The sequence below is a fragment of the Rattus norvegicus genome, chromosome 4 (genome assembly GCF_021556685.1).
Source record: "Rattus norvegicus strain SHRSP/BbbUtx chromosome 4, alternate assembly SHRSP_T2T, whole genome shotgun sequence".
Lineage (NCBI taxonomy): Eukaryota > Metazoa > Chordata > Mammalia > Rodentia > Muridae > Rattus > Rattus norvegicus.
In genome coordinates, this window is record NC_141537.1 from 117655249 (window position 1) to 117671889 (window position 16641).

Genomic DNA, 16641 nt, shown 5'->3' on the forward strand with positions numbered 1-16641 from the left:
GTGATCAAATATCCTGCAACATATTGTTGACAAAAAATGTTTTGTGGTTTATGACTCTGATGCTTGCTAAGCTACCCAGTGTGTGGTACTTTGTTATGGCATTCCTGGCATACTTACCCTATTCACCCACCTCCTGTATTCCCTTACTCAAGCTGTGAATGGCCCCCCAATGCGTGCTTTCTTCTCAGAACTTTCTGTTTGACCATTTTTCCTCTCATATGTCTATGCTATATATTCATACCTCCCAGTTCAGTTCCCTGCTCAAATGTTTCTTCCTCAGCAATGTAATCCTTGACCGTCTTACTTCAGTTGACAGCTTATAGCCTCCCTTTTTCTCTATTTCTGGATCTTGTTTTTGTTTCCAGCATTTCTTTGGCCATATACCTGTCAAAGATATGCCTATCTTCTTGTACTAGGTCTCATGTGCCCTGACTGCAGGACTTAGTGTTACCTTTTGACTTGCCACTGACTTGATGCCAAGAATTGTTCAACATCACTCCCTATGGTGGCATTTTGTCCTGTGCTCTCTTATAAGATGGTCAGTCAGATGCTGTCCCAAGAATAGCCATGGAGGTGAGGCCCAGGAAACAGAATTTCCCAGACACTTAAGTCTTAGAGATAGGAAGTATGATGTGTGGAGAGAAGCACCTAAGTCAGTCCTGTGGTAGACAGGTGAGCGATGAAGGGAGAGGCAAGGGTGAGGAATGCAGGGTGAACAGCTTAGGCTGGGCTCCTCGTTAGATAGGTGACTTTGGTTGCCTGGTCTCTGACCTTGGGATGATTGATCTAGGCTGAGGAATATGACTTTCTGGAGAGTTGGGACCTATGAAGGAGGATGGCTCTGGATTAGTAGTATGCCTTGAAGAGCTTCTTTCTATGAATATGCTAGTCCTAGTCAGGATTGGAACTCAAGCAGGTCAGGAAGCAGGAGCTGATGCAGAGGCCATGGAGGGATATTTCTTACTGGCTTGCTTCCCCTGGCTTGCTCAGTTTGCTTTCTTATAGAACCCAAGACCACCAGCCCAGGGACAGCACCACCCCCAATGAGCTTGGTCCTCCCACCTTGACCACTAGTTGAGAAAATGCCTTACAACGGGTCTCATGAAGGCATTTCCACAAATGAGGCTTCTTTTCTGTGATGCTTGTATCAAGTTGACACACAAAACTAGCCAGTACAGCCATTGTGTCTCTTCACAGCAATAGAACAGTAACTAAGAAAACCTAGAAGAATGTCCAAAAATCATATAAAAGTCTCTAGATATTTCTAAATTTTTAAAAACTGTCTCAGGTACCTTTGTCAGTTCAACACAGCCTTAAATCATCCGAGAGCCTCAGATGAGAAATTGTCTGATAACTAGTAGGTTGAAAAGCATATACGGATACACACGTGTATATGTATGTGTATATCTGTGTGCATTTATATGTCTGTGTGAGTCAGAGGGTGGAGAGTGTTGTACACATGAATGCAGATGCCCAAGAAAGCAAGAGCCATCATAGTCTACCAGAACTAGAGTTACAGGCAAGAGTAAGCTGCCTGACACAAGTACAGGGAACTAAACTAGGAACTGTTTTTATTATGATTGGTGTCGGAGGGCCCAGCCCACTATAAACAGTGTCATCCCTGGACAGGTGACCCTGGACAACATAAGAAAGCTAGCTAAGCCCATGAGCAAGCCAGCAAGCAGTGTCGCTCATGTTACTCCGTGGTTCCTTTCTACAAGTTCATGCCTTCAAGCTTCTGCTTTGACATCTCTCAAAGATGAATTGTGACCTGAAAGTAGAAGCTTAATAAACCCTTTCTTACCCAAGTTGCTTTTGATCACATTGTTCGATCAGAGCAATAGAATGCAAAGTAGAACGCCATAACAATTTTCTTGTCTTGGCACTTAAACATTTAATCAATCTAACATTTTTTTTTAAAAAAAATAAGATCTAACTTTACGTTCTTACAAATGAATAAAGTCAGTCACAAAAATTTCAAGTGCTAATCCTTTTGCCATAACTGACATTTATCTTCCCTTTAACATAAATAGATGACAAGGGCCAGTGAAATGTTTAGCTGGTAAAGGCACCAGCTGCCAATTATGATGACCTGGGGTTGATCCCTAGAACCATATAACAGAAGGAGCAGACTGACTCAAGCAAATTCTAACCTTCATACATGTATGTATATGGTACCATGCAAATTCATGTGCATGTGCATGTGCACAAACAAATACACATGCCCTTGCTAAAATAAACAAGTAAATATATGGTTTGGTTTTGGTTTTGCTTTTGCTTTCTTTTCACAAAACTTACAAAAACTATCTAGTTCCTGAATGCCGAGTTCACAGAACAAATGTGGATTAATGATGTACCTGTTGTACTGTCATTTGGTCATCCATTTACTAATCCACTAAACGTGTATCACATATATCTTTAGTTACGTTCATATTATGAATTGTGACATCCAAAAATCTTGGATAAGGAGAAATTATATTTCCTAGGACTACTCATTGCGGGTGGTGCTGTCCCTGGGCTGGTGGTCTTGGGTTCTATAAGAAAGCAAACTGAGCAAGCCAGGGGAAGCAAGCCAGTAAGAAATATCCCTCCATGGCCTCTGCATCAGTTCCTGCTTCCTGACCTGCTTGAGTTCCAGTCCTGACTTCCTTTGGTGATGAAACAGCAATGTGGAAGTGTAAGCTGGATAAACCCTTTCCTCCCCAGCTTGCTTCTTGGTCATGATGTTTGTGCAGGAATAGAAACCCTGACTGAGACAACGACCAAGGAAACTCTTATAAAAGAATGCATTTAACTGATCGAGGGCTTACCTACAGTTCCAGGGGCTTAGTCCATTATTATCATGGCAGTGACCATGACCACAGGGAGGAGGGTGTCAGGGAGCATGGCAGCAGCCAGGGGGAGATACATTCAGATCTTCAGGCAGAGAGAGTGACAATGGACCTAGATTGGGCTTTTGAAACCAAGGCTACACTTCCTAATCCTTCTATTTCTATCAAAGAGCTTCACTCCCTGGGGACTAAGAATTCAAATATATGAGTTTATGTGGGGGGGGGGAGAGACTCTTACATATTTTAAAAGCTTAGGTGTTTAACTTTGGGCTACCTCCCAGTTCCTCTAACCTGATTAATTCTGTGTACATCCCACCATGACCTGGTCTATTCTCTGTTTATGTTTATGTCCATCAACCACAGCATCCACTCGCTGAATCCCTTCTTCTCATCTCTTTTTTCCATCATCCCTTTCTCCCACAGTCCACTTTCTGCCTAGCTATTGGCTATCAGAGTTTTTATTAAAGCCAATCAGAGAATGCCTTAGGTAGGTGAACGACAGAGAAATAGCTTACAAAAAGAATCTCCCAAGATCTCCCCCATTTACTATAATAAAAGTTTCTTTCTTTAACAACAATAAACTATACAGAATAAGAACTATTATGAGAACTATTAGGTAAGAATTACATTCACAATGTCCAGTCAATATGTATTTGTCAGCCTTGGAATAAGCACTCTATTATCCATTCTATCTTGGCAGGTTCAAAAGTTCTACACCTAAATCACTTTCTATTGTTAACTTGGATTTATCAACCTAAAGACTTCATTGTAGACCTTATAACATTTTCTTAAATCCTAAACAACTTAAGCATAATGTCTGACTATAACTGTGTAGTCTTCAATCCCATCAGAGACCTGAGAAGTATATATATATTACCTGAGTAAACAGGAATTACAGAGAATCAGCTTCTAAAATTATAGAAATGACAGAGACTGCTGGCTGCCTGGTCAGTCCCCCAAACTTCTGCAGCATTTGAGTGTACATCTTTGGCCTACTGGCCCAGAATATGGCTACAGACTTTTATAAATTAGGAATTATGAGGATTGGCCTACCTTGTCTTGGCAAAGTTCTGCAGTCGTCTTCCTCTGTGTCTTTCTTTCTTTCTTTCTCTCTTTCTTTCTTTCTTTCTTTCTTTCTTTCTTTCTTTCTTTCTTTCCTTCCTCCTTCCTTCCTTCCTTCCTTCCTTCCTTTCTTTCAAAGGTTTATTCATTTATTATATGTAAGTACACTGTAGCTGTCTTCAGACACACCAGAAGAGGTCATCGGATCTCATTACAGATGGTTGTGAGCCACCATGTGGTTGCTGGGAATTGAACTCAGGACCTCTGGAACAGTAGTCGGGTGCTCTTAACCGCTGAGCCATCTCTCCAGCCCCCTCTGTGTCTTTCTTGTTTAAGTTTTGGACAGTATGCTGTCAACAGTTAAGGCAAGGGCAGGTTTTTTGCCTGGTGTCTGGCTTTGGCACATTTGAAGCAAATTCCATATGGAGGTTCTTTGATGCTATTTGTCTTCTTACAAGTATTATTAGATTGCTGCCAGGCACAGACGTGTCTCGTCACAAAAAGCTTTTTATTAATAAAGCATCTTAAATGCCATATTCTACAGATCTCTGAAGTGTTTAAATACCATCTATCTTAAACAAGTTTGACTGACTGCTAACTTACATTTCTTAGTTATCCTAAATAGTTTGTAATAGTAGGTTTTAAGGACTAGAGGACTTGGTTGGGGATTTAGCTCAGTGGTAGAGCGCTTGCCTAGCAAGCGCAAGGCCCTGGGTTAGGTCCCCAGCTCCGAAGAAAAGGAAAAAAAAAAAAAAAAAAAAAAAGGACTAGAGGACTTTACATCACATTTTAAAATGAGTCACAATGGTAAAATACCTAAAACAGGAGTCAGACATATACGCAATACATTATATAGTGAAATAGAATCTTAAATTTCTACCAATATATAAAACTCCATGCCAATCTAAATATTTAGCTTGTTGATGCTCTTTATTTTAAAAGTAGCTTCAGTAATCTACCCCTTTATCCTATTATTCCTATATCCCCCCTTTTTTCTTTTCATCCCCTCCCCCCTTCCCTCCTAACACTAGATAGGAGAGAAAGAAGGATAAAGCGAAAGAGAGGAGATTCTTGAATCTAACCTCCTATATTTTATTCTTTCTTAATCAAGACCATTTACAACTTGGACCAACCCCCTTTAATGATGACAAACTTCTATCACCCATGGGATGACCAAAAACCCACCTACTCCACCTCTTGGGAGTGAAGCCATTGTTCTCTTAAAACTGCTTCCGGCTGTCTGGGGCGAAGGCATCTTTTGGGGCTCTAAGACACTTGCTTTATCATTTAGCTAGCTTAATCAGTTGCTTTCTGTCTAGTCTCCATGTGATGGGAAATTGCAGAGCATAACTGAAGCCCTGGCTGGAACAATGCATGAGGCTGGACCAACTGAGCTAGCTGTCTGCTGCCAAGCATATATAGCCTTAAGAGTGTTCCCTATGATCTGTTGACTGAGGGAGAGAAGACTCGGACCTGGTTTACTGGCAGTTCTACACATTATGCCAGCACCACCAAGAAGTGGACAGCTGCAGCATGACAACTCCTTTCTGGATTGTAGTTAATTCCAGAATCCAAATAGACCCACTAAACATTGTGCTTCTTTCTTGGTAGTGGGAGGAACCAGGTGCAATAGCTTATCTTTCCCCTCGGAAGCCCCATACCACCGGCCTCCTAAGAATTTCATCAAAGGAGATGGTCCTTTAATTTTGATTGATCTGTTTATATTGGCATAACTGAGTCTACTTGAGAAGATAGAACAATGAGGAAAACAGTTTTAAAATTGTCTTAACCCATTGTTTTTCATGGGTAAAATTAATCAGGATTATAGATGTTTACCACCCAGGTTTTTTTCCCCCCTTGTATAGTGAAATGACAAAAGGATTTTCAATATTAGTCCTTTGACTTAAACTTGTATTCCATTCTATTTTCCCATTTTATTATTCTATCTGTCTGTCTGTCTGTCTATCTATCTATCTATCTTTTTGTTTTTTGAAACAGGGATTCTCTGTGTAGCTTTGGTTTTCCTGGAATATCCTCTCTAGACCAGTCTGGCTTCTTTCACAGATACCTGCCTGCCTCTTGCCTATGCCAACACAGCGCAGCCTAATTTCCCATTTAAGAGGTGGGAGATAAGAATTATGCCTATAATTCCAGCAGTTGAAAGGCAGAAGCAGGTAGGAGCTATGTGAGTTCAAAACCAGCCTAGAGCTACATAGGGTGTTCCAGACTTTTCTTGAAAAAGTGTGTGTGGAGGGGGTGAGCAGTAAAGGCGCGAGTACCATATTGCAAATAAGTGCTATGTGAATATAACTTTGTGATACTGAGGAAATAGTAATCAGAGAAGGCCTCATGAAAGAGAGGAGGACAAACAAGACCAGCATAGTTTGCAGGTTCTAAAACCCGAGTGATGCTACCCAGACAACTGCAGGTGTGGGGCCAGCCATAGCTGGCGATCGCCCCCTTCTGGAAGAGTGCGGCCTTGCCCCTGACAGAGTCTTCAGAGAACGCTGAGCCTGAGGCACGCAGGCGCGGTGAGCGGACGAGGGCTTTAGGCGAAGATGCGCATGCGTGTAGCCCCATGGAGGCGGTAGCTGCTTCGTCGCTGTGACTGGAGGCCGAGTGCTAAACTGTGTGGGGCACGGATGGGATCCAGCTGTTAGTCGGTAGGCATAGGTAGGGCCGCTGCCTTGCGGGGAGCCGGGGACTGGAAGGCGGAGGCCCTGAGCGCAGGCCCCGAGCCGTCCCTGTGAGGTCGCGGTCGACTATTGTATGTGTCGCAGCCGCTGCGTACAAGATGGCGGCGGTGGGGCGGGCGGAGCTGAGGGACCCCGGGTGGGCCTCGGCCGTGGCCTGTTCCCCTTGTCACTCGCTGACCGCGCCGTTGCGCCGCAGTGCCGCTCGGCGCAGCCGCCTAATGCCGCCGCTTGCGGAGGAGCGGGTGGCGTCCTCCGGGAATCCCTGCCGCCCCTTCCTCAGCGCCGCGGGTCTGCCTCTCAGGCCTGACAGCTAGCGGGGAGGCTGCCGCGTGCCCGAGCGCCTTTCGGAGACCCGTGGGCCGCGTGCGCCCTTAGCCGGGCTGGAAGAGCGTCCCTGCAGGGGGTGGGAGTGGGGTGTGCGGGGTGTTGTGGGCTAAGCGCCCCAGTGAGCACCGAAGTCGAGATTGTTGGTCCTGGGTTGTCGTCGAAAATGGCGGTGACACTTCCACATTCTTAGAGGAGTCGAGAACACCGATGTGGGGATATTTGCTTCTGTTGGTGTGGTTCCTAACTTGGGCCTGTTTTGTTAAAGAGCAGGGAGGTCTGTACCACTGACTCTCATCCCCGAGGATGTTTCAGACGTCCTTTGTTGTTTGAAGTAATTGCCTATGAGGGAGTCTCAGTATTACAAAATCTTTGAGCTTGACAATGATCGTAGCCTCGAGCTATTTAATATTAAAATTACCCTTGGCAGTTTGGGAATTCTAGAAGGAACACTCAATGTGAAAAGTTCTGAAGAAAAGCTTCTTCACCAGCATCCACCCGACCATGTGAAGTCATCTTTTTCCTACCCAGTTTTGAAATTGTTCATACACAAAATTCTCCCTCTTGTCATTTTGTGTATGAAGGGTTAACTTGTTTTTCAAAAGAGTTGCGTTTACTGCTTATGTTTATAAATTTAAAATGACAGACTGGAAAAAGATTACAAGAAATATTAATATAAGGACGTTAACACAGGAAAATAAGTTTGTTTATTACATTTTTTTTATTACATATTTTCAAAATGTTATTGATTATACACTTAACCATAATGGGCTTATGCTGCATTCTGCTTTACAAAATTTGACTTTTATATTTCCATATTCTGTAGTGTGTACCTTCATATTTGTGGAATCCAAAATGTAATATACTAAAATATCCTAGGCTATTCCCCGCCTTGTCATTGTGTTGGAACCAATGGGTAAAGACAAAACAGTTGAAAGAAATCACAAAAATGTCCTTCATTTGTTTTGATTAACTGGTTTTCAAATGTATTTATATGACATATATTACCTTGTACATTGGATACATTGCAGTTTTTTGCATTTGTTGTGATGGAGTGTGCTTTAACCATAAATTCTAGTTCTAAAAAGTTCTCACAGTCATCATTTTCTGGATGTTGTAAGAATGTCTTAAGATCTCTGAATTTTGATTTTTATGTAATAAAAATGATGAGTCTAATGGACAGAGAATAGGTTTTGGGACCAGAAGTTATGGATTTAAATACATTGTTCTCTTACTATTATTATGTGTGAGACTTCAGTTGTTTTAGTCTTTGTGAAATTTTATGTTATTTGTAAACTTCGCTACTTGTTTGAACTTTCTTTTAGTATACTGAGATCCAGTATGGAATACTCCTATCCTTCAGCAGATAGATGTTTCTTAATTATTTCAAGTTTTACTTGTTTCAAAATTTAACTTGACTAGGTAACATCTTCTAATAGAAAATTGTAGCCTATGGATACTTCCTTTTAACTAAAAGATGGAATTTAGATTAACAGAATTGAAAACTATCAAACTTGAAAATGTCTTGCATCTATAAATTTATTGCATTTAACCAGAATTTAGTGTAATAGTTTATTGATTATTTACAAAATCTTGCTAGGTAGCAGATTAGCCTAGAACTCAATGTGTTGATTAGATCAGGGTGGCCTTGCATTTGGAGGCAGAAGTAGGATGATAACTCCAAGTGCTAGGATTACAGACATGACCCCTGCTTTGTAGCAACTAAATAATTACGTCAGTCTTCGTGTCTGAGTGACTGGTGTATGTATTGGATGCTCCAGTATTAAATGTATGAACTCAGCCCACAGGTGCAAGAGCCTGGGTGGGTTCTCATGCTTATTTCACTGTGCCTTGACATTGATGACAGTTTGAATAAGTATCCAGTTTCTTAATGAAATGTTATAGTAAACTAAGAAACAGTGCTTCTAAAATAGGCACCTAGTAATACAGTGGACTAATGAATATTGAAATGTTGATGTTAGTAGATTAGCAAATAAAACATTTGCTGTGACTAAAGTTAATAAGCCCTCATTTATATCCAACCTTTTATTGTTTTTATTATTCTAAATTTGTTCCATTGTTTGTGGTTGAAAATAAAAGTGGAAGGAAAATATATAGACAATCAGAAAAGAATAGTGAAAAGAATTGTGAGAGAAGGTGATGTGTAGAATTAAAACTCATAGCCATATTGTTTCTATGAGAATCAAGAATAATAAGTTTTGGATTGACAGGGTAGGGAACATAGCAATAGCTTCAAGGTGCTTGTATGAGCATAGTGATTACTTGGGATGTAAATATTTTGATTATTTCTCATTCTTTTGAAATCAAACTCTGTTCATGTTCTAGTCCTAAATTGTCTTTATATTTTTATTTTCATACTTTTTAAAATTAAACTTTTAAGTAGTTTTTAAAATTGTCTGTTCTTAGTGAAAATTGCCTCTTTTTTTTTGAATTTTATTTTTGTATTTGAAAACAGGGTAGCAAGGTAGCTCAGACTGGCTCGTAAGTCCGTCTGCTTCAACTTTCCAAATGCTTGTTTACCAGATTAAATTTTTTAAAATTAAGTCGTTAATAAAAATTTCTTAATAACTGACTATTCAGACTATTGAAATTTCCCCTTTACCATACATGCAGATAATAAATTTATTGAAGCCAAGATCCAAATAAGATTTGTACCTGGTATAGTTTATTATTGTAATTGTTTGATATATCCCTTAAGTTCATTTATAAGTTCCTCGGCTGCTTTTTATTTTATCCAAGAAATACTTTGTTTCATAAATGTTAAATAATTGATAAGTAATGCCTTAATTCATCAACATTTGAATCTATGCACGTTGACGCAACTTTAAATATGTACTTAGTGGGCAAAGTGGCTTGCTGCAAAATGACAACTTTGATCTCCAGAACCCACCATAGAAAGAGATGACACACTTTGCTCCAAGTTTTCCTCAAATCTCCATGACACCCACACCCCCTCATCTCCAAATGAATAAAAATGTGTTTTAAAATTACTCAGGAACTTCTAGATCTCAGTTTAGGAACTACTGAGAGAAAGGTAGACATGTACAAGTACTGTTTCCAACACAGTGCTTTCAGGAAGGAGTTAACTATCTTAGTAAAAGTTTAATAAAAGAACACCTATCTGTTTAAAAATATTTCGTTTAGGGTTGGGGATTTAGCTCAGTGGTAGAGCGCTTGCTAGAGCGCAAGGCCCTGGGTTTGGTCCCCAGCTCCGGAAAAAAAAAATTTCGTTTAGTTACCTAAATGTTGAGTGCCTGTTGCATGCCAGGAGTTGTAATTTTAATTAACTATCACAGAATATTCTTGAGGGTTTTAAATTTTTATTTATGCATATGAATGCTTGAATGTATGTTTGTGATCTATGTATGCAGCGCTTGAGGGGACCAGAAAAGAGTATTGGATTCCTGGAATAGCAGTTACTGACAGTTCCGAGCCACCATTTGGGTGCTGGGAACCAAACCTGGATCCTCTGTAAGAGTAGCAAGGGCTCTTATTTGTTGAGACATCCTTAAATATTTTTTAAAATTTCCATTTCAAATCACACTTTGCTTGCTTAAGGCCACATTGTTAATAAACAGCAGAATTAGAACCAAAACACTGAATATAGGGTCAAAATTCTTTTTTCAGGGTCTAGACTTTTAGGCAGTTTTCTGTGCTGCCTCTCTAAAAGTTAGTTGATAGTGTTAAGTTTTCCTTAGGGGAGTAAACCAGCTTTGTATGAAGTCAGTATTGGCACTCCTCCTAGCCTGGGTGGGTATGTTCAAATCAGTGGAAATTTCCCCAAAGATTAGATTATTGGGAGTTTTGTAATTGGCCGACTAATAGTTGTTAGGAAGAGTACATGATGTAGAAAAAAGAGGGCTAAATAGAATTTTACAGCTAATGCTCTTGATTATATTGGAAGTTTTCTGTCTTTTGTTTTATTTGTTTGTAATCTTTTGACCTAAGATACAATTAAGAAGTTATATAGTCGAGTGTTGGTCATAAAATGTTGAATCATTAATATTGTGTGAACTTAAACTCTTGAGTGACAGGAAAATGAATTTTCTCTTCTCGGTCACTATTTGACTATGAATTTTGTACATTGTGCTCCTTTATCTCTAAATATTTAGCATGTGTATTATAGGGATAAGATCTTTTTTAATAGTACAATTACCAATATCAGTAAATTTAACTGATAAAATTCTTTAGACTGTATTCTTGTTTGTTGCTTCACTCATTAGTGCTCTCTATAGACTTTTTTTTTCTCCCCCTGAAATTTAAGATGTGTCTAGGACCAGACACTGTATGTAGTTGTCATGTATCTTTATACTTGCTTAATCTGGAATGTTTTCATATACTATTTATTTTTTTTTATATACTATTTCCTAGTTGTCTGGTATTCTTAATTAAACATAGTGACTATATGTGTAAGATCTGACTGCATATGTCCATCAGCCCTTCATGGGTGATGCTGTTTCATCATATGTTGGTTAAATAGTTTGCTGTGGAGAGACATTTGAAGACATAGAAGATATCACCCCGGCATTCTGAGTATTACACTTGCATTCTTGTTTAAGATATTCTTTACCGATAGTTTAAAACTGATGACTTTTTATTGTTGTTTGTTTGTTTGTTTTTTGGTTCTTTTTTTTTTTTTTTTTTTTTCCGGAGCTGGGGACCGAACCCAGGGCCTTGCGCTTCCTAGGTAAGCGCTCTACCACTGAGCTAAATCCCCAGCCCCCTGATGACTTTTTTTTATTCTACCTTTCCTCTCCATTTTGGTGCTCTGCACTCAAGAAGAGCTTTGCTTTCTCTTCATCAGTTAATTTATTGTACAGATGTCAGTATTTTGTACTTTATTACTATTCAATTCATTATTTCTTCCTTCTATTTTCTATTTGTATGTCTTGTCTTCTACAACAAGAGCTCTGACTCCCAACACCATGAAAATATTTACTTGTTCAATTCAATAATAATAAACTGTTTCCATATCTAGTGATAGAGGAATTGTTTCTTTCATATCACTGAAAACAATACAATTTTGTTCTCTTTCCTTCAGCTCTGCCAAAACTGAGCATATTTAAATTGAATAGTAGATTTATATCTTTTTTAAAAAATGTATTTATATATTATATATGAGTACACTGTAGCTGTCTTCAGACACACTAGAAGAGGGCATCGGATCCATTGCAGATGGTTGTGAGCCACCATGTGGTTTCTGGGAATTGAACTCAAGACCTCTGGAAGAGCAGTCAGTGCTCTTAACCACTGAGCCATCTCTCCAGCCCTAGATTTATATCTTATTTGCATGAATTTTCTTTTCCTTCTGAAGTGGATTGTGATTGTTCGTGTAAATTATGGTTATACCAGTTTCCTTTTAGTTTAGATAAAGATATTTCTTCCCTTTCTGTCCTCATTGATTTAATTTCACATGCCTCCTAAGGACAAAACCATACAAATGATGTCCTACTTGAAATGTTCCCATGTCTTATTAGTGTTTTTAAACCATTGCCTTTTATAAATAACTGGTTTTCTCTACTGTTACTCTTGTGTTTTGTAGCCATGAGTAATGCCCCCCTTAAAAGAAAAGATACTTTATATCAATGCTTCTCAACCTTCCTAATGCAGTGACCATTTATTTAGTACAGTTCTTCATGTTGTGATGACCCCCCAAAATTATTTTTATTGCTACTTTATAACTATAATTTTGCCACTGTTGTCAATTATTAATATCTAATATGCAAGGGCCCATAGATTGAAAACCATGCTCTATATGCACTTATGTATCTTATGGTTTTTGACACTTTAAGGCACAATAATTATTTTTTTTTAAAGATTTTTATTTATTCTCTATATATGGTGAGTACACTGTAGCTGTCTTCAGACACACCAGAAGAGGGCATCAGATCTCATTACAGATGGTTGTGAGCCACCATGTGGTTGCTGGGAATTGAACTCAGGACCTCTGGAAGAGCAGTCAGTGCTCTTAACCACAGAGCCATCTCTCCAGCCCCCTTAATTAAGTATTCTTTTTTTTCTTTTTTTCGGAGCTGGGGACCGAACCCAGAGCCTTGCGGTTGCTAGGCAAGCGCTCTACCTCTGAGCCAAATCCCCAACCCCTTAATTAAGTATTCTTATTTTAAGATGTTGGAATCTGCTTTAGGCAGGTGGAAACAATTTTTGGCCTATATCCTACTTGAGAGAAGAATATAACCACAAGGTTGGACAAGGATAAGAGTTGCATCTCAGAAACACATGGAGGTGGACATCTAAACCTTCAGTTTTGTTTACCTTTGGACTTACTTACTTTCCTGTATTGTGGCTTTGTTTTGTTTTAGTGCTTGTGCTTTCTTAGTAAGGTGGTAAATAGAGTTCTTAACAGTATCTGAGTTTTGTAAACATTCACCTCTTTTCTCATTTGTAATTATGACTAACTACTCCCCAGGATGATTTCTTTATTCCAGCTTGGATCTAGTAGTTTCTCTTGAGTTAACCCATTTATTTGTGTGTCTGTATGTTTGTGCACATATGCATGTTTGTATGGAAGTCAGAGAATACCTTGGATGTTCTTTAGGTACTATCTACCTTTTTGTGTCCTATTTATTTTTTTACTCTGTATCTTATTTCTACTGTAAAGTGGAATCTCACTGGGCCTAGAGGTAAGCTAGTGGCCAGCAAGTTCCAGTGATACTGTTGTCTCTATCTCCTGAAGCACTGACTGGGCTGCCCCACTTTTTCTGTGAATTTGAGGGAATTTGTACTCGGATCCTTATGTTAGTGTAGTGCAACAAGCCCTCTTTTTTTTTTTTTTTTTAAAGATTTATTTATTTATTATATATAAGTACACTGTAGCTGTCTTCAGATACACCAGAAGAGGGCATCAGAACTCTTTTCAGATGGTTGTGAGCCACCATGTGGTTGCTGGGAATTGAACTCGTGACCTCTGGAAGAGCAGTCGGGTGCTCTTAACCACTGAGCCATCTCTCCAGCCCGCAACAAGCCCTCTTAACATGCTTAAGTCATCTCTCCAGCCCAGTCTTTTCCTTTTTGGAGACCTTGTCTCTTAGTGTTCTTGAACTTAACAAGTAGTCTAGGCTGATTGGCCAGTGAGCCCCCAAAGATCTGTCTGCTTCTCTCTCCCCAGTTCAAAACTATACCCAGCTTTGGGAATCAAACCCAGGTGCTCCATACTTACTGATCCATTTTCCCAACTCTAATATGTTTAAGGATGGCAAGATAGGTGAGACTATCTTCCTGTGTTCAGGAGAAATCTTTTATAATCAAATTAATGCTATGCGGTGGAGATGCATTTATTTATGTAGAATATATTCCTAAAAAATAAAGTTATCTGTTTATTACATGTATTTTTTTCAAAAAGCTGTTTTCCTGGTAATAATAACTATTAGATTACTGCTAGTGAGGTGGTTAATATGTGGTCTTTTGGCGATTTGTCCCTAGCATTGCATAGTAGCAATTGATCTTTGGTTTAAAATCTTTTAAGGGTGTGTGTGTGTGTGTGTGTGTGTGTGTGTGTGTGTCTGTCTGTCTGTCTGTCTGTCTGCGTGCACGCGTGCATGTGTGTATGTGCAGATGCCTGAAGCTGCCGAAGAGGCCATGAGATCCTTTGAAGATAGAGTTATGTTTGTGACCTATCTCACATGGGTGCTAGGAACCAAACCTGGGTCCTTAGGAAGAGAGCAGCAAATGCTCTTAACAGCCACAATTATCTCTAGCCCCCGTCTTTGGTTTTTAAATGTTAGATGTGAAGCCTTCAAGTATCAGGAAAGTTAATGCTACTTTTAGTGATGCCGGTTAGTGCTTCTGATTGTGTTTGCTTGACTAGTTCTATAAAAATGACACATTTTGGTAGTTTGGCATCTAAAGTGGAGCTTATCCAAGCCATACTGTGATACATAAATTGTGACTGTTATCTCTTTTGTGAGACACAGCATAATAGAACCAATGTCAGTAAGTTGTCAGATGTCAGAGTTGGCTGAATGGATTTATCTGCATGGTAGGAGATAGCAACAGATGGAAGAAAAGCACAGAATGCATGTTATTTTTGTGAATCAATGAACAATTGGACTGTTGTTCTAACTGACTATTGTCTTAGCTGTGTCCCTAAGTGCCAAAGTTAATTGATATATTTTGCAATTGTGTTCTAACAGAGCAGCATACAATAGTATAGAGGGACTAGACCTATAAAAGAATGTGATGAATTCATAGAAAACTTTTCTTTGGGTTTTGTTTATAGGATGGTTTTTTGTTTGTTGGTTTGTTTGCTTGTTTTTCTTCTTTTTTTTTTTTTGGTTTTGGTGAAGAGTAAACATTTTTAAAAAATTAGAAAAAAGCTATAAGATAAATTTACTGTATATATCTAGAATGCAGCATGAAAAGAATAGTGAGAGCAGGGATGTAGGTTCTATTGAGATGTAGTTACTTTCTAGCTGTGTTCTAAGGATTAATCTTTAAATTGGATATGCTTTGGTTTCCGGGATTTTGTGTATGTAAAATGAAATGAGTATTGAGTAGTATTGCAAACCATGAGACTTTATAAAGTCTGAAGTGTAATGTTTTAAAATTTTAATGTATTAGTATGTATGTATATATGTATCCCCTTTTGTGTGTGTGTGTGTGTGTGTGTGTGTGTGTGTGTGTGTCTGCCAAATTATTCAGGTAGAGGCCAGTGGCCCGCTTTATGAAATTAGTTTTCTCTACTTCTACTTTTATATGGATTTTGAGGGTCAAACTCAGGTTATTAGGTTTGTATGACAAGCACCTTTACCACTGAGCAATTTCACTGCCCTAAGGGTGGAGTTATATGTAAATTCTTTCATAATCAATGCAGTGGAGGCGTCATGATTTAGCTGGCTAACTTTTGATGATCTAAATACTAAGAAATTTCAGATTTATTGATATTTACACAGAAATATCAATAAATATCTTTCCTTCTGAAAGATATCAAAATAATAGGCAGTTCTTGGTTTTTCCATGGAAATGGACATCTCAGAAAGACTTAATGGGATCTAATGGCAATATATATATATATTTTTTTAAATCAGTCAAGCCATTTCTTCATGCTTGTGTTAAGAAACCAATTTCTGTTATTGGGTCTGTGCGGAGGTCAGAAGATAACATTTAGGAGTTAGCTCTCTCCTTCTACCCTATAGGCTCTGGGGATTAAACATAAATTGTAAGGCTTGGCAGCAAGTGCCTTAGTTACCGAGCTTTCTCACTGACATTGCTACTAGTTTCTTTTTTAAAATATTTTTAATTGTTTATTTAGTGTATATGAGTACACTGTAGCTGTCTTCAGACACACCAAAAGAGGGCATCAGATCTCATTACAGATGGTTGTGAGCCACCATGTGGTTGCTGAGAATTGAACTCAGGACTTCTGAAAGAACAGTCAGTGTTCTTAACCAGATACATAAAATTTTTGTTTCAGAGTAATATGTTTTCTTAAAGGACATTGAAAAGAACTTAAGATTGCTATTCATCAAAATAAGACAGTTCAAATGATTTACCATTAAATACTCTGTTATGAAAAGTATTAAGTAGAGATTAAAATGTTAGTTGAAAACAGCAAATAGGCTGGGGATAGAGTAGCTGGAGACCCTGGATATTTGTTCTTCAAATAATTTAATAATAGTACTTTGTTGGCTGGAGAGATTTTTTTTTTTTTTTTTTTTGCTTAGTGGTTATGGGCACTTGCTGCTCTTAGA

At 38.8% G+C, this 16641-nt stretch overlaps 1 protein-coding gene across 50 annotated transcripts in view; it reads left to right on the forward strand.

Annotated features, from left to right (window-relative positions):
• Positions 1-16641, forward strand: part of Zfp638 (zinc finger protein 638) — a 122327-nt gene that overhangs the window by 43637 nt on the left and 62049 nt on the right. For 35 of the 50 annotated variants that reach the window (XR_015685555.1, XR_015685554.1, XR_015685556.1 and 32 more), the window contains exon 1: positions 6448-6556. The exons of 5 other annotated variants lie outside the window; for them this stretch is intronic. The gene's annotated coding sequence lies outside the window, so the exon portion shown is untranslated. 50 annotated transcript variants of the gene reach the window in all.